The sequence below is a fragment of the Thunnus thynnus genome, chromosome 24, assembly GCF_963924715.1.
Source record: "Thunnus thynnus chromosome 24, fThuThy2.1, whole genome shotgun sequence".
In the NCBI taxonomy this organism is placed as follows: domain Eukaryota; kingdom Metazoa; phylum Chordata; class Actinopteri; order Scombriformes; family Scombridae; genus Thunnus; species Thunnus thynnus.
In genome coordinates this window covers 11138344-11157997 of record NC_089540.1, presented here as the reverse complement: position 1 = coordinate 11157997, position 19654 = coordinate 11138344, and the positions used below count along the sequence as shown (strand labels likewise).

Sequence of the window (19654 nt, the reverse complement as noted above, 5' to 3'; positions counted from 1 at the left end):
ATATTGGCAATATTTGAAATGTATGACTATCATGCTCTTCCTGCTATGTTGTCAGCATTATGCAGACAAGCTCAGAAGGGTGATTAGTGAAAGTATTATGTAAATGACTGTAAATGAGACAAATGTAACCAACTAGCTTCAGAGAACAGAAGAAAACTTTTCCGCACTATATGAAAATGCCACATATTCAGTTGTATACATCTCTATATGGCTCTGACATAGACTATTCTGGATTTAGTAACTTCATGTCTCAACACTTCCACAGTAAATCTGTATAAACAGCGACCTCCAGCGGCCATGTTGTCAAATTACTTATGAAAAAATCTGCAGCAGACATTGAGGCACAGTTGGGAATTAATGACATTATAAAGAAAATGAAGGTTTGATAGCTCCTTTATTGTTGTCTTCATTAGCATTAGAAGACATAATAGCAGTGGCAGCATTAGCAGTAATACCAATTTTAACCAATACTTTCCAAAAATCACAGAGGAAGAAGAAAAATGTTTTATGTCACACAAAGTCTAACATGTATCTGAGGATCTATCAATAAATGTCAATCTTGAAAATTACTAGATTGAAGCTTCTGATGGTTTCTTTATTTTGTTGCACGTTATTTTTTTTACATTCAATGATCTGTAATTTCATCTCTGCTGCTACAAGGTTTGTGTGACAAAAAATAAAAAAGAAGGAAATGAGCAGCAGAGAATAGTGCAAAGAACAAAACCAGAATCTATTTAAATTTTTAGAAAAATATGGATGTATGCAAGAATAAATTGGTGTAAATCAACAAGAATTTACAAAATACGTGGTGGAGTCACAAGGCAGAATTGTCATCACAGTCTGCTGTGTTTGTATCACAGCTGTTAGACCTGCATGGAGGAAAAGAAATATGGGGTATAAGCTGTGTGTGAACTTTAGGTTGATGTGAAAACGCCAACACAGTTCCTGTTATAAATTTCTTTTTAACTCAACACAAAAAAATCTAACGCCAAGTTAAGAGGAAGCAACAAAACCACTGCTTGATGAGAAATGAAGATTATGAGAAAGTATTCATGTTCAGAAATATTTAATATGTAATCAAGAAAAAATAAATTAAATGCTCATAGTTTTACAGAAAAACGTAATCTTACAGGAATCATACACATTCACTATTTACATTCAGTGTAATTTCATCTTTGTCTTTGTCTATGACTATTTAAAAACCACAAGAGAAGTGACTTGACAAATTAATTTTGCCTCCTGGCTTGCATTTAGGATAGCTTTTCCCATGTTTGTTCAATGACTAATGTTAGCTGAGCTGACACATCAGATATTAAGACAAAGTTACAAAAGAAAATTCTACATTACTAACTAGTTAAATACCTGTCATTCCCTAACATGTTATCACAGCCAGCGGTGAGTAATAGGAGTTTCTGAATGCACAAACCTAACTTTACTGTACTTCAACTTTTACTCTTCCCTGGCCTGGTGGGTTACTCAAATGGCATGTTTCTAACACCTGCAGCTGCAACACGCCTGTCTGTGTATCTTCTTAATGTGAATAAACATGTTTTGTACTGATTGTAAAACTCTCTGAGACAAATTTGCAACTTTGGGCTACAAAAATAAAACTGATTTGACAAAGAGGCAAGTTAGTGAGAATCAAAACAAGTGACAATACACAACAGGATGGAGGCTGATCAGAAATAATTAGGAATACATGATAAATATATGCAAGTGAATGATGATAGTATGAAAGTGTGTTACTCATAAATGTTTGTAATTGTTGCTCTGGGCGTCTCATTCATCACTGAGTCCCTGTGTGACAAACTGAAGGATTTAAGAAAAGTTAAAGCTGAACAAACATTCATTTCAATATTAACTCAGACACAAGTATTACAATAGATATTGACTGAAAGACTTACCTGTTGTTATATTTTCGTTTAAGCAGGACAGCGATGACTGCAGCAACACAACCACAGGCCAACACCACAAACACAATGATCACAGTGGAACCTGAGAAAAAAAGGAACATTTGTCATATGGAACAACATTCATGATGCAACTATCAAATGGGAAGTGGCTGCTCATGACAGGAGACCACGTGAATATTCACTGAATCACTGTTATCTGCTGTGATCAATGTAATGATCAAAGTGAAATCTATGAGAAAAAGAGGAAAAAATGTGATATGAAACACTAATCATTCATAAAGCAACTACAGTTTAAATGTGAATTTTGATGAAATGTGAAACCTGAGACAACTTTAAGATTAACTTACTCTTATTGGATCCAGATTCCTCATCAAAATCTGGAAAATGAAATCCAATCAGAATCATAAAGTGATAATCAATTTATAAATCTGTGGTTTTGGAAGTGTTTCTGACCATCAGTTGGTGATGGTTTCACTGCAGGAATCTTCTTAAACACCTGAATTTCAGGGACTGAGAGCAGTCTTGCTGCACATCCAACTTCTGCACCGTTTTGATGGAAACCAGACAGCACAGCTGTAGTGGTGACGGTGACTGTACCGTTGGTGTTGGTGACACTGACTGTGCTGTTGTGAGAGAAGTAGAGGTCTTGTTGTGGGACATTCAGAGTTACTGTGGGAGCAGGACGACCTGTGGCCGAGCAGGACACAACTGTCTCTTCAGTAGAGTTTGATTCTTTGATTTGTAGAATGGGTTCATGCAGCTCTGCAAAGACAAAACATTAAAAAAATATCACATGGAGCAAGTTGCTGTTTTAAAACATTATAAATCAAATATATTTGGGCTTTAGACTGAATAAAACAAGCATTTTAAGAAATCTTTGGGTTCTTGGTCATTGTGATATAAGTTGTTTCTGTTTCCTGTGCACAAAATGCACAATAGGGCAGCATCTTTCATTTTTATGCCTTAAAGTACATTTCATTTCACAAACTGAGGAATTTGTTACAATTATAATATAATCTAAATATCATGACCATCATGTCTAACATTTGGGATATAATAAAAATCAGCTTTTATGACAGTTGGATGCAAAATGTGTGAAATGCAGAGTATGTACAACATGCTTTTAGTGGTTTGAAGTATTTGCTTGCCATCATTGAGCCATGAAATGCAGACAATTTAACAGCCATCATTTCTAACTGCCATCAATTTGAAACAAGTTAAAACTGTAATACACCACGAATATGTCTTCAAAAGTGAAGAAAGGAGCTCACCATAGAGTTGGAGGCAGGTTCTGCCTGTCAGAGAACCATCAGGATACGTGTTAAACAAACAGAGATAGCAGCCTTCATCCTGCTCCATCACCTTCCTGATAACTATGGAGCTGTGCTGCAGTCCAGCATCTTTAAACTCCACTTTCCCCTGAAAACCAGCATTCACTGTTTCTCCAAAGTGTTTGTTGTAGCTGCCAAGACTCTTCTTCTTCCCCTCAGGTGAAACTTTCATCCATGTGACCTGAAGAACATCTCTAGACTGCATGAGCTGACAGCTGAGATGAACATCTTCTCCTACTGCTGCCATCACAGTCTGCTGTGTTTGTATCACAGCTGTTAGACCTGCATGGAGGAAAAGAAATATGGGGTTTAAGCTGTGTGTGAACTTTAGGTTGATGTGAACATTTCAACACAGTTTCTGTTATAGATTTCTACTTCAGAGCCTCTATTACAGCTTCTTCCCTCCTTTACCCTCTGGGTGATCAGCAGTTCAACACTAGTCCTGAAAAACGAAACAAAATCCTCTTATGCACTAATGCATGAATGGAAATGTTGCTTTTTTGTCTTAGTTTGCTGTAAATAAAAACTGTCACCAGTAAGAAACATTCACCTGTCGCACTTTTAATGTGGAAAACAAGAATAAATTAGCAGGATTCAATATTTCTTCACAAAACATTCACTTTGGATTAGAAGTAAAAATACACAGGAATCCTCCACGGTGCATTCAATTTCAGCAGAAAAATGACTTCTGTAAAAGTACAGACTACTGTAACATCTCTCTCTTACCTTTTGAAAAGATTCCCAAAACAAAAAAGATTTTCATGACTGCAGCTTGTGTCATTATTGCTGTAAGTTTCAACTCAACTACACTGATCTCTGTTGGTTTCAATGTAAAGACAAAAATAATCACATTAAGGGAACTGCGATGACCATTTGCTGACCAATTCCGGCTCTACAGTTGTCACGTCAGCGAAAAAATAAGCAAATGAAATGACAGCATAAAACGTGTCCAAGCCATGCAGGCGGATTTTGGCCTAAATGTGCACACTCAGCCACACCACCCTTATTTTTAAATGTTCACATAGCTGTGAGGTTTACAGCCCTGCACGTCAAACATTTAACATATTTTTAGATACTTAACACAACATGCGCAACTGCCCACATATTCAACTGTGGGACTCTTAGGTCTTTACTCCAAATAATTTCTGTTTTGCAGTTATCTTTGCAAATATTTATTCAGATCGTCTTGTCCCCGCAGTGAAAAACAATAGAATTACGAAATATATTGACACATTTACAAACAAAACTAATGCTTACCTTGTCTAATTTTCCAAGACAGTTCACACCACGGCCACGTCCTCCTGTCTGTCCTCCCTTTTTCTTGTTTAACGTTTGTTTGTGGTGGTTGTGTGTCCTCTTAAAGTGTCACCCAAACGTTAGCTCGTAATGTTAATATCATTAACATTACTATCACTAGAATAGATATAGTCCTACATGTAACATACATAGATTTGTTTCTAAAATGTAATATAAAACAGTGTATTGGTCTCTAAGTGTCCCACGGAGCAAAGAAACAATACGGTAACATCGGGTTTCTTTCTTTTTCTTTTTCTTTTTTTTTTTTGCGGAAGATGCTGCGTTTCGTGCATATTGTCACGCTTTAACGCCACAATGAGGGTCACGGGTGTGTGTACGAGGCAAAGATAGAAGAAGACAGCAAGGCAGGATACATAAAAGAGACTTTTCTTCTGAAAGCTCTTTTCTTTTTTCCCCACCTCATTTCACCAGCAAGAAACATTCACCTGTCGCACTTTTAATGCGGAAAAGAAGAATAAAACAGCAGGATTCAATATTTCTTCTCAAAGCATTCACTTTGGGTTAGAGTTAGAAATACACAGGAATCCTCCACAGTGCCTTCAATCTCAGCAGAAAATATTACTGCTGTAAAAGTACAAACTACTGTAACATCTCTCTCTCACCTTTTGGAAAGACTCCCAAAACAAAAAAGATCGTCATGACTGCAGCTTGTGTCATTGCTGAAAGTTTCAACTCAACTATACTGATCTCTGTTGCTATCAATGTGAAAATAAGTAGTTATGTAGGCCAATATAATTAGATGGAAGTGTGAAACAGACAGGGGGGTTGGGGGTGGGGTGTAGATACACCTGCATTACCCTTCAGCAGTAGACTTATGTAAAGATAGAACATAGAAATAAAGCTTAGCGAAAGTTCAGTCAGGGCAAGGATGGCATTGATTATTTCCCAACATGGGTGAACAAGGACAGAAACTGTTTTATCGACCACCTCAACGCAAAATAAAGAGATTGTGAACCAAACAATGAATCACAAAATGAACCAAACTAACTGAAAGGTTCCTCTTTCACCCTGTCAGTCCCATCGGTGGGTTTGTTGATGATGAAGATCTATGTAGCGGCAACATAATATGTGTGACATTGTGAACCAAACAATGAATCAAAAAATGAACCAAACTAACTGAAAGGTTCCTCTTTCACCCTGTCAGTCCCATCGGTGGGTTTGTTGATGATGAAGATCTATGTAGCGGCAACATAATATGTGTGACATTGTCATACAATATGGAAAAAATGTTATTTTCTAAGTTTGAAATTACTTGAGGAAAAATTTAAAGGAGAAAGTTCTGTATGTTTTTGTTTGATTAAAAAAACATGCTGTGAGCAATACATTGCAAAAAATTCCAGATGTATAAAATATGATACATAACAAAACTCATATATGCAAAGAGTTATTTAATTTTTTTTTTTTTTTTTAAATTTGTCAGACGGTCTAATAAACACCCCATTTTCAAATAATTAGAATTTTCTTGCAATTATTTGATGGTTCAGACTTAACAGGGTTAATCCTGTAACACTAAGTGAATCATATTTGATACCTGAGTTTTTGAGACCTCTACATCATCAGTGGGATATTTTTTTCCCCTGAAAAACATGATGTATACTATCAGATACATGCAGTGCACAGATAATCCACCAGGGTGCAAAAGGCATGCAACAGAGGACCTTCAACTGGGACATCCAAAATGGACGTTACAAATCAGAGACCCACATGTAGTTTTTCATGGATATTTTTGCCAATTCTGAAAAAATTGAGGTAAGAAAAACATTTGAATTGTTACTGATACTTCAATAGGAATATTTACTGTATTGATGCAACGTATAATTAATATCTGGTAACTTATTTTAATAAGTTTAGTAAAATCATGTTGAAAATGTGTGTATCAAATTAGATACAACATAAAGCAACAAATACTCTTTTGATTATTCAAGTAAACTAATTAAAGGTTTAAACAACATAATTACATATATTTAGGGTATAAGTTGATATACTAGTTATCATTTTTATCTGATATCATAGCCCACATGAAGCCCATCCATGTGCAGCCTTAATGCTATTCCCACAAAATTTTTCAAAGAAGTTATTGATATAGTTGGCCCCAGTATTTTATTGATTATTAATAGCTCTTTAGAAAATTGATTTTTTTCCCTCTATTTTTAAACATGCTGTGGTACAACCCCTTTTAAAGAAACCTAACTTCGATCCTTCAGTTTTTAATTATTTTAGACCAATTTCTAAACTTCCCTTTTTAAGCAACGTTTTAAAAAAAGTAGTTTCATCTACATGCTTCCACTTGGCCAAATTATTCAACGACACGTTTCTTTTCATTGCTATGCAGATGACACATGGATATACCTTGTCCTCAGACCCAATGATCCAAGAAGCCTAGCTGCTGCTGTAGATTGTCTCAGTGATGTCAACTGTCGGATGGCACAAACCTTCCTTCAACTCAACAACTCAAAAACAGAAATCATACCGTTCAGTCCCCCAAATCCGAAAAATCCCATCAGTCTCGGTCCCCTATCCACCAACATGAAACCCACTGCCAGAAAGCTAGCAGTACTATTTGATTCTGATTTAAGTTTCGAACTGCACATTAAAAAAGTTGTCCAGTCCTGCTTCCTCCAAATAAGAATCTTTTCTAGAATTAAGCCAATGCTCTCTCACACTGACCAGAAAAAAATCATCCATGCTCTCATTGTCTCCAGACTACACTACTGTAATTCCCTCCTTTCTGGCATAAGACAAAAATCGCTGTCTCGCCTCTAAATAGTTCAGAACACAGCCGCTAGGCTTCTTACTCATTTTGACAGACGACATCACATCACCCCAATCCTGGCTTCTCTCCATTGGCTCCCTGTTCATTTTAGAAATGGTTTTAAGATTTTACTGATCATTTTTAAAGCACGTCTGAGTCTGGCTCCATGCTACATAACAGAAATGCTGACCCCATACGAGCCAGCCCGCAACCTTAGATCCTCAGGTGGGGCCATTCTGGCTGTTCCAAAGTCAAGGCTTAAATCTAAAGGTGACCATGCTAAAGGGCCCCTCGGCTCTGGCTTTCTCCGACAGCACCTCCTCCAGCGTGGCCAGGGCAGTGTCTGTGTTACTGGAGTCGGTCTGCAGAGACTTGACCCTGTCTTTCAGGTGGAGGCACCGGGGAGAGAAAAAGCAGAAAAACAGAGGTAACTAGCATGATATCAAAAACTACAGTGGCGTTTAAAGTTGGTGTAATAGCAAAGCTTGGAGATTACAAAAGTCTTTGAAGATTAATACTCGCTACAGACAATGTCATTTTCATAGTTTGAAATGTGCCTGGGATTTATAAAGAAGCATTTTTCATTGCTTCTGCAGGAAGAAATGCATCATATAAATACATTTAAAAAGAAACAAGAATGTGAACTAATTATTTAGGGACAGTATAATATGTGCAGCATCTAATTTAGTGTATGTTCAACATATGACTGACACAACAGAGAGACAAAACCAAACAAAAAAAAACACATCAAGGGGAAACATATTATTACATATTTTTAAATCAAGAGAGACTACAAAGAGAGAGATGAAAGTGGATAGATGAGGGAGAGGAGGTGTGAGCAGGTCAGAGTGAGAGGGGGAGTAGCACTGTACGAGTATTTATAGCACACACACACTAGAGCCAGTGAGGCAGAAATATCATCTTGCTTGTCTTTCTATGGAAACTTTCCCCCTGAGAGCAACAGAGACACTCTCACTCTTAATGGAGAGAGTAACCACTCTGCTTTGTATTTTCAGAGAGCAACTGGTTTAGTCCAGAACACAAGAATCTGACAGAATCTCGTTCCCCTCATCGTTCTCATACTACAGCTGGAGTACACCTACATAGACCTCCACTAACTCAACCAAGTTTGGTGTATATATAATACTAGTAGTCTGTGAATGGTTCGGACATTTTCCTCTTAAAATCTCCTTTCCTTCCTTCATACACCCTTTAAATGGCCAAGTTTTCTTCAACTCTGATTCTTACCTTTTTCTGCAGGACATTGATCTTCCTTTTTTTGACCTCTAACATGTCCTTCATTCCCCTGATTTCTAAAGCAAGAATGCCCTTCTCCTCCGTCAGGTCCTGCAGCTGCTTAGTTTTCTTGTTAAGGAAGGACTCTTTCTCCTCTAGACGCAGACATAGAGCATCCACCTGAAGCATGATAGCAAAAACAAACCGTCACACGCCTTTGACCTGTTCTTTAGAAACCTAAACCTCAAACTCTCTAAGAGTTACGAGCTAGTGTGATGTTTTCTTAAAAGAAAAAGAAAACTATTACAGAGTATCACCTGCTTTATATCTTACAACATCTACACATAGTAAAAGTTGTACATCATTTAACATTAACTGACATGTTTGCTTTTGTGGTCATCACCATGTGCGTGAGATAAAGACAGTAAGCAGCATGTTCTTATCACCTTTTTCTAACAAGGAAACCGCTGCTTCCTCTTCACACAGCGCTGTTTTAACTGGACACAATTGTAAGTGACAAACACACATCACTTGATGCAGGTTAACAGGTCAGTCTGAGCACAAATGAACAGCAACTGTATTCTACAGACTAGTTTGTGTGACTGGCAGACATCTTTCAAGCAACAGCGAGGTTTGTGTGCACAATTCAAGTATTATAGACATCTGGGATATTTACTTGTTAATTGCAATTATACACTTCCATTGCCTGATATTTATTCTCAAATTCCATTAATTTACATTAATAATAAGAATCAGAAAATGGCCTCAACTTTGGTGATGAATCTCCAACTCAGGAAAGATGTGAGGTACATTACTCATAACAAGGTTTGTGTGTTAAAAAAAAAAAAATAGTGATACTAGAGGAGAGAGTTATATGTTACATACTTTATTGTATTTGTTGATTTTATCGGCCACTGCAACAGTTTTACACAGAGCATTTCTGAACAAACTAGCCAAACTCAGTAACAAGTAAGCAGTAAGCAAGAAAGAATCAGAGATGTTGAGGTTTCATGCTGTTAGCTTTTGGAAAATATCAATCCCATCTGATTGAAGAATGTGACTAGAAACTTCTAGCTATTAGCCTCATGAAACAGCATGCAAGAACAAGTCACAATGCTAATAACTACATTAAGATGCTGTTGTGGTTGAACCTGGGATATATTAGACTCACACCACAATCCATTAAACACGTATCTCTTATGACCAAGTAGTGAATCTACACAAAACGTCCTGTGTTTTCTTGCTGTATGTTTTCATAGTTTTCCCAACTTGGATCAGTTTCTCTTCCATCTATTTCCTGATCATCCAGCTCCATCACATTGCTGGCTGTTGTCTTGGCGTCATGTTGATGGTGTATTGAGGAGATGGTTTGGTAGAGATTATTTGCTGGCTGCTGAAGGCTTGTGTAGGGGTCATCTGGGTCATCTCCGGTCTATAAAAAGGTCAGAATTTGAATGCATGATGCCTTAAAAGTCTGACTTAATTTACATTTACTGAAACCTCCACTTTTCAAGGTTCAAATCCACTCACACACTCCTCTGATCAGAAAGTACATTACTCACGGGAGTTTTACATACAGATGATCCAGCTGTGTCTGTTCTTGAAGAGTTTCTTTAAATAAGAAGAGATATCAGAGTTAGTGAAACATCAAACACACACACACACCAGCTCTTCTGTACTTTCCAGCAAAACCACTGACTGCATTATTTTACAAGGTTAAAAGCACAATATGTAATTTCAGCCGCTAGGGGTCTCTCAATCAAAACAATAACAAAAGATGGAGTGTGATGACGGTGTGAAGAAGCAAGGGATCATGGGAATTGTTGTCTTCATTACTAAATAATCAGCTTCACCGGGATAGGATTACTCCAGTGTTCATCTTTCAGGATGTTTTTACCCGGAGCCGAATTACCCACAGAGGTCTCCTCCTCTCCAAAACAAACAGACCCAGTGATTACAGGTTAACACTAAATAAAGCAGTTTCACCTAAAAAAACGTGTTTCTCTGACGATGATCAGCGAGCACCAGACGTCCAGTATGGGCTGTTAGCTGAGCTGCTGCTAACACTTGTTCGGTTTATTTCTCTTGTAATTTTAGATCCAGACGTTCGGCAGGTTTCTACTGGGAGCCGAATCATCTGCAGAAGTCTCCTCCTCTCCAAAAACAAACGTTGTTTGTTGTTAAAAATACTAATTAAAGCTGTTTCACTTTAAACGTCCAATAGGGGGCTGTTAGCTGAGCTGCTGCGTTTGCCCAGTTTAATTCTCTGATAACTTAAGATCCAGACGTCCAGTGACTAAAATCCTTCATCCAGCTAAAAGATATAGTTAAAAACGACCAAAATTTATCACAAAAATGTGGCTTACAACTGAGTAAAAGTCAATTTATAACAGTTTCTGTCAAACAACCACAACGCTAATGTACTATCTTGTATGTGTGTAAGTTACTCTTTGGTAGACGCCATTGTAGCGGACTAACACTGCACCGAGGCATGCATCTGGTGCACTATACTCTTTGGTTGAGGAGGTATGACGCCATTGACAGGCAACCAAATGAAACGGTCCGTTACTTTGCTTAAAATTACAGATTTAGGTCTAGTTGTTTTTGGACATTTTAATGTAAAATAATTACATATTATACTTTTAAGTCAGAATTTTTCACCTGCAATGAATTTTTCTGAGGATGAATACAAGGATAACTCCAGTAACTGATAAATGTAGTAAGACCACAGTTCATTCCTGGTAGGAATAAATAATGTACTCTGAATTTTGTGGTCTATTTTATTAGACGAGACAGGAAACGAAACATCACGTCTTCCTTCATTGTTTCATATAAACCTGAAAGTCAAGATCTTGTTATATGTGACTGCAGTGAATTTCATTCAAAATGAGATAAACATGTATGACAGGTGATATCATTAAAGAAATATACTTTTTAAATGATATACTTGACTTACAAAATGAGAACAAGTGTTGAAAAAACTGCATGTAAATGAACCACAGTTGATATAATCATATTTATATTGTTTAACATATAGTTTAAGAGCATTCAAAAAATAATGTACTGAAAATATGAAATATGAATATTACAGTCTCTCACCTGTGATGTTTTCTTCTGTGGATAAATCCCAGGATAACTCCAGTTATAATGATGAATACAGTCACACCAACAGCAGTACTGGAAATTGATATTTTTGTGGAACTTGTGGCCTCTTCACCCTCTACAGTGGCACTGGAATTTACTCAAATTGTAAAACAAATAACATAAGATGCTTCTGAAATATTATATTATCTAAATCTGTAAATCAAAGCCAATAAATTACCACAGCCAAGACCAAAAACGATGTAGGACATTACTGTCAGCACTAATGCTGCTTCAAATACTATATTCCTGTTATAATTACTGCATGCTTTGATTTGACCTGTAAACCTGAAGTATAGACATCATACTACCATGTTAACAATACAACACAATGGAAAATAATCACTGTAAATTTAATCAAAGTATGTGGAAAAATAAACATGTGTTTACCTTCTACAGTGATATGAAGATGGAGAATATTTGTTACTCCAGGATGTGTACACTCACAGCTGTAGTTCCCACTATCCACTGGTGTTAAACTGGTCAGGTGAAGAAATATAGTCTGATTCTTTTTCATAAATGTGAACCTGGGGTCACATTTATTAAAAATCTCCTCTCCATATTTGAACGCCAAGTGACACTCTTCTCCTCTGCTCCTCTCTGTTCTGATCTTACATGCTACAAGAATGATGGTATTCAGTGTTTCATCTGTGCATATTGGAGTGATATATGGTTCTCTCCCGGCGGTTTTCAAAAGAGTCACTGTAAATCAAAGCAATCATAACTCAATATGAATATGCTCAATGAGCTGGAACTACTGTAGAGCAAGCAATTTACATAAATTTAAATATTTCCCTCTTTAAACTGAAGACAATAAGACAAACAGAAAACAAGTTATACATTATAAAAAGTAGTTCATGTACAGTACCTTTGCAGTCAATAAACAAAAAAGGCAGCAGCAGAAGGGGAACAAACCACAGTTTCCAAACAGCCATGCTGGTCAAGAGGCCTGAGCAACAGTTGAAGTGCTGCTGACAGTGAAGACTTTACTGTACTGAAGAGGGGAAACTGTCACACGCATTTGACCTGTTCTTCAGGTAACCTCAAACTCTCACAGGTACAAATTGGTTTCTCTTCTCTTCTAAAAGAAATGCAAGACATGACTGCTTTCATATTAAGACACTCTGAAGGTGAAACAGAGTAGAATACAGAAAGAAAATATGTCAGATCTTCAAACATCAGGTCTACAGTCATGTGTTCAGATCACTCTTGGAGCTGGATCCATAAGAATCCAACTAATACAAAGTATCACCTGCTTTATATCTTACAATATCTACACTCATCATGTGACATGATTTAACTGACATGTTTGCTTTTGTGGTCATCATCATATGCATGAGAAGAAAACAGTAAGCAGCATGTTCTTACCACATTTTTGTCACAAGGAAACCGCTGCTTCCTTTTCACACAGCGCTGTTTTAACTGGACACAATTTTAAGTGACAAACACACATCACTTGATGCAGGTTAACAGGTCAGTCTGAGCACAAATGAACAGAAACTGTATTCTACAGACTAGTTTATGTGACTGGCAGACATCTTTCAAGCAACAGCAAGGTTTGTGTGCACAATTCCAACACGTTCTCACTCCCAACTCGTCACATATTGAAGCTTTGTCAGGACCCCGTGGCATCACTTTTTTAAACGCATGGGGTATCCCTTTAGAGTCATTTTTCAACATGCACTATTAAAAATAATTATATTTTGTGGTGTGACAACGCGGTGGCTAAGGTCTGGTTAGGTTTAAGCACAAAAACCAGATCATAGTTTGGGTTAAAATAAAAAAAAAAAACCAAAATGTTAAGGTGGTCTCGAACTGTTCTCTCTGCGCTGATTTCCAACATTACAAGCCATAAACCCACCCCTCCACTTCCTAATAAGAAAGTCAGCTTAAATATATGTCATGTCAAGTAGGCCACGTCACTTCAGAAATATTGATACCATACGTATCGTTGAAATGTTAATATGCTCCGTATTACAGGTGTTGAAACGTAGATATTCAACGTATCTGTGGTTTGCAGAAACGTCCAATGCCAATGTGTTATTCTGGCGACCAGGCTGAAATTTGTCACCTTATATAGATGTCATCGGTCTCATAGCGTCTATTTCAGACGTTGTGGGAGCTCAACAGAAGTCTATCGGACGACCCTCAACGTTAAAAAGTGACGACACGGGGTCCTGACCAAGCTTCAATATGTAACGAGTTGGGAGTGAGAATGAGCTGACAGTTCAAGTATTATAGACATCTGGAATATTGAATTGTTGATCACAATTATATTCTTCCATTGCCTGATATTTATTTTCAAATTCCTATAATTTATAATCAGTATTGTACGATTTTTGGCCATAGGATGCAAAGTCTTCTCTCTGTAGTTTAAATTATATTACTTTGCAATTATTAAGAGAATCAGCAAGAAACAGCAAGGTTTAAATCCATTAAACACATATTTCTTATGACCAAGTAGTGAATCTACACAGGAAGTCCTGGGTGTTCTTGCTGCTATGACGACAAATCTCAATATATTTATAGAAACAATGTCAGACAGTTACTTATTTATGTTCTCTTTTGGTTCGAGTGTTTTCACAGTTTTCCCAACCTGGATCAGTCTCTCTTCCATCCATTTCCTGATCATCCAGCTCCATTATATTGCTGGTTGAATTTGTCTTGGCGTCATGTTGATGGTGTATTGAGGAGATAGTTTGGTAGAGATCATTTGCTGGCTGCTGAAGGCTTGTGTAGGGGTCATCTGGGTCATCTGGGGCCTATAAAAATGGAGCAGAATTTGAATGCATGATGCCTTTAAAAGTCTGACTTAATTACGTTGAGTAATTGTTGAGACACTGAGTCACTACATTTACTGAAACCTCAACTTTTCAAGGTTCAAATCCATTCACACAGTCCTCTGATCAGTAAATACATTACTCACCAAAGAGATGGGAGTTTTACATACAGATGATCCAGATGCGTCTGTTCTTGAGCACTTTCTTTAAATAAGAGGAGATATCAGAGTTAGTGACACATCAAACACACACACATTCCAGCTCTTCTGTGCTTTCCTACAAAACCACTGACTGCATTTTTTTACAACGTTTTAAAACATTTGAGATTTTTTCACCTGGAAAGAAATTTTTTGAGGATGAATCCAAGGACAACTCCAGTAAGAACGATAAATGCAATAACACCAACAACCATTGTGGTAGGAAAAAGCAAAAGCCTGGTATTGATCACTTTGTCTTCTAGTAAATTGTAAAGACAAAACAAGTATCAGGAGAAAGACCAAGATAACGTAATGCTGGCATCTTCTCTGAATCAAATATTAAATATTTGAACCACATAATTTTAACATACAAAAACAAATGTTCCTTTTCAAGTTATCTCCCAGTATTCAGCTATGAATGCAGAACAAGTTAAAAATGTAACATATCACAAAGTACAGGACCAGTCAAAGGTTTGGACACTTTGTAATTCAAGTGATTTGGAAGGTGTGTCCAAACTTTTGGCTGGTTTAGTGGGTCTGATTTCTTCTACATGCACAGACATCATACTGATACTTTACTTGTTCATAATGTGAAACACAAAAGCAAGAAAATAAATCCAACATTTACCTTCCACAATGATATTACGATGGAGAGAAGATGTTCCAGCAAGATATGAATACTCACAGCTGTAATTCCCACTATACACTGGTGTTAAACTGGTCGGGTAAAGAAATATAGACTGATTCTTTCTATAAGTATGAATCTGGAGTCACATCCAACAAAATAATCTTCATATCTATATTGTTATGACCCAGCCTAGGGGAAACCCTGGCGCAACATGAAAAGTCTGAGACTCCCCTCTTCCCAGCTCCCAAGAACCACCAGCCACAATGAATTTACAGCACTTTAGGTTTTCATTCAGAATTTCTTCAGCTTCAGGGTGGGCTAACAGCAAAATAACAAACAGAAGTAACTAAAGCTGAGGAACCTAAACTTACCCACTCAAACAAAAGAACAAAAAGACAAGTCACTAACCTAACAAAAAACAGGAGAAAATAGGATTAAAACAAAATTGCTACCCACACCTAAAAAACCTGGGCTGGCATTTCGCATGAGCAAAGCTAAATAGAACATCAAAACATGTTGGCTGGCAGATTGGTTGAAAGTGGAGAGAGATGAGCCCAACAGAAGCTGGAAGAAGCTGGCCTTAAAACTGCAACCCTGCAGGCTGGAACCAATCAGCTCCCTGGAACAACCCACACACTCACACAGTCACAATCATTCAATTAGCCTCTGCTCTCTGCATCCCAACACAAACACACCTCAGCAGGAACCCTAGAGGGAGAGAGTGAGAGGGATCCACAACACAAGCACAAAATTAAAGCACACACAAATTACACAGCAGAAAAGTGCTCAAAGGACCTCTGAGTCATAACAGTATGCCAAGCTGCACTCTGCTCCGCTACTCCTCTCTGTTCTGAGCTTACATACTACAAATGTGATGATATTCAGTGTTTCATTGGTGCATACTGGAGTAACATATGGTTCTCTCCCAGTGGTTTTCACAAGGGTCAGCATGAAATAGATTTTTCTTTTTAAACCAAATATTAGAAAACAATGGCAGTCTTAAATGATAAATTATGAAAACTAGTTCCTGTACCTTTGCTGTTGTTGTACGCAGGTAGCAGCAGAGGCAGAACAAACCACAGTTTCCAAACAGCCATGCTGGTCAAGAGGTCTGAGCAACAGTTTAAGTGCTGCTGACAGTTTATAGTACTGAAGGGGAGGAACTGACACTCGCCTTGTACCTGCTCTTTAGAAACCTAAACCTCAAATTCTCACAGAGGTACGAGCTGGTGTCTCTACTCCGCTTAAAAGGAAGTGCAAGACATGACTGCTCCTGCTTTGACATTAAGACACTCTGAAGGTAAAACAGTAGGTGCATGAAAGAAATATGTCTATAAACATCAGGTCTACAGTCACATGTTGAACAATCTTGGACTTGGATCCTCTAAGAGCCAATATGAAGTTTTACCCTCAAGTTGAACACATTTTATTTCATTTTAATTTACACATTATTCAAATATTTACTGACAGACATTTATGAAGTTTTATCTGTGAAACCTGATTTAATAAACTTACTAGTAGTTAAATATTTCACTTTTACAGCTTTGCAGCAATTTGACAAACTGAATATCGGACATCAAAAGAACAAGCAGTTTTAACCATTTATTCATTACATAATTAATTCTGATCTTATGTTTTACAAACAGTATATTGCCCTTACTGCTCTCTTAAAACATTAAACTTACAAATAAAATACAATTTACACAAAACTATTAAGCTTGAATGTTTTAGAATGAAATACATTTTAAGCATCAGTCATACAGGAGAGTGAAATACCAATGTATGTAAAATAGTGCCCCCTTGTGGACATCAGGCTTTGTTTCACTTATTATTCAATAGGAAAACATGCATCACATTATACTGGATATTGTATAATTAAAGCCCTACAAAGGCATCTCTAAATTCATCACCACTCTGGTGACATTTGAATAATCAGTATTAGAAGTTTGTATTTCAGTAGTTGAATAAAGCACGTTCTCTGTCTGCATGAAGGTGTTGTACGGCTCAATTTCCTCTGGTTCCTGCAAAGTGACAGATATTTTAAAATATGTTTCATTAAGTTAAATGAACAGCACAAACAAAGTAGGGGCAACATTTTTGTGTACATTACCGTATGTGGAAGACTGGTCGTTAGTTCAGGTTGTCTTCTGTTGGATAAATATGGAAATACATCGTTACAAAATAGTTTAATGTTTCCATATGTAGGATCAAAATTTTTACAATTGATGTAGCCTCTAAAATAGTGTAAAGGCATTAGTATTAGTATTTGCTTTATTTGTAAAGAAACATTTAAAGTCTCCCTTCAGTCAAAAATATGTTTCTCTTTTTGTTCTTACAGTACCTAAACCTCAAACTCTCTCAGGAGGTACAATCTGGTTTCTCTTCTCAAAAAGAAGTGCAAGACATGACTGCTTTCACATTAAGACACTCTGAAGGTGAAACAGAATACAGCAGGAAAATATGTCAGATCTTCAAACATCAGGTCTAGTCATGTGCTCAGACCACTCTTGGAGCTGGATCCACAAGAATCCAACTAATACAAAGTATCACCTGCTTTATATCTCTCTAAGTTGTACATCATGTAACACGATTTAACTGACATGTTTGCTTTTGCGGTCATCACATATTTATAGGCCTGAGCATGAGTTGAAGACAGTAAGCAGCATGCTCTTACCACCTTTTTATAATAAGGAAACCGCTGCTTCGTCTTCACACAGCGCTGTTTTAACTGGACACAATTGTAAATGACAAAACACATCACTTGATGCAGGTTAACTGGTCAGTCTGAGCACAAATGAACAGCAACTGTATTCTACAGACTAGTTTATGTGACTGGCAGACATCTTTCAAGCAACAGCAAGGTTTGTGTGCACAATTCAAGTATTATAGACATCTGGGATATTTACTTGTTGATCAATTATACACTTCCATTGCCTGATGTTTATTTTCAAATTCCTATAATCAGTATTGTACGATTTGTGGCTATAGGATGCAGAGTCTTCTCTCTGTAGTTCAAACTGTATTACCAACCCAATCGCCAGAACAAAACGTTGGCATTGAACGTTTCTGCAAACCACAGAAACGTTGAATATATACGTTTCAACACGTGTAATACGTAGCATATCAACATTTCTATCCATTGAATAATGATGTTTTATGGTGTGGCAACGTTGTGGTTAAGGTCTGGTTAGGTTTAAGCACAAAGACAACTTGGTTAGGGTTAGGGAAAGATCATGGTTTGGGTTAAAATAAAAAAAATAAAATCGGCTGCAAATGTCCTGGCGTTTCGCAAAAACAAAAACAAAAAAAACCCCAAAACAACACCCACCCATCGGTTGAAACGGGAAGCGGGCATTGGTTTCGAGGGGGTCTCGAACCGTGCCCTTTTTCAACTTTCAGCCAAGAAACTTACTTGCCAATCTCCGACCCCTCCTCCTCCTAATAGGGAAGTCAGCTCAAATAGATCGCATGTGAACGACTTTCACTTTAGAAATGCTGAGATATGTTTTCTTGAAATTTTGGTATTTTGATACGTAGGCTATTACATGTGTGGCAACGTAGATAGCCTATTCAATGTTTCCGTGGTTTGCAGATACGTACAATGCCAACGTTTTATTCTGGAGACCAGGGTAGGAATTAATGACTGGCATAGACTGTCGCGAAAGATCGAAGTATATGAACACGCCCGTTCTCACGCAGTTTGTGTAATTTATGATATGTGGCAGTGAAATCTTACCATCGATGAGCAAATTTCCTCCGAATATAAGAGTGAAGTCAACTTTTTGTCAGAGGTTACTGACGAGAATTGCTGACGTTATCTTGACACTTGCATCATACAACTCTGCTTTCTGTGCGTATTGTGAGAAACTAAAGGAGAAATAAACGATGGAAACTTGGCATCCAACACTTAAGGGGTTATGCCCGACGCGCTGGGCATCTAGAAATGCTATGCGCTCACTCCGTTTCCCAGAAGTACTGAATGCACTGACGAAAATATGTCCGTTATCTAAAGGGCAAGATAAGCGTACTGAGGCCGAGAGACTCAAATATAGTATGGCCGAAGACGGGTAGGAGATGGAAAGTTGTACAACTACGCCACCTGGGGAATTGCACACCAGGAAATACACTGATCAGTATCCTTAGTAAGAAGAGGTCACACAGAAAATTCTTCTCAGCAGGTGAAAAAGGAGAAAAGGCAAAACAGTGCAGAGTAGTGTTCATGAAGCTCCTCCACTGCTGAGTACTAAATAACTAAATAACTGAAAGTGTTATTTGGCTTAAATGTCCAACTGTCATGAATATGTAGATGAATATGATCTCTGTGGACAGCAGGGTACTTTTCTCATCTATAAAGAAGAT

General features: G+C 37.4%; 1 protein-coding gene and 1 long non-coding RNA gene across 9 annotated transcripts in view; both read right to left on the bottom strand.

The window, feature by feature from the left end:
• Positions 1-19654, bottom strand: part of LOC137176724 (immunoglobulin superfamily member 10-like) — a 60861-nt gene that overhangs the window by 20238 nt on the left and 20969 nt on the right. The window lies entirely within an intron of this gene.
• Positions 9417-19439, bottom strand: LOC137177095 (uncharacterized). 8 transcript variants are annotated; one of them, XR_010925952.1, is made up of 9 exons: positions 19032-19436; positions 17406-17442; positions 14806-17316; positions 14617-14674; positions 14287-14452; positions 13059-13112; positions 11649-12771; positions 10112-10160; positions 9417-9981 (listed from the first exon to the last, which is right to left on the bottom strand). It is a non-coding gene; the product is annotated as an uncharacterized lncRNA (long non-coding RNA). The 8 variants fall into 8 exon arrangements; XR_010925951.1 differs by having other exon boundaries at positions 13059-14452; positions 19032-19439; XR_010925948.1 differs by having other exon boundaries at positions 11649-11790; positions 12081-14452; positions 19032-19438.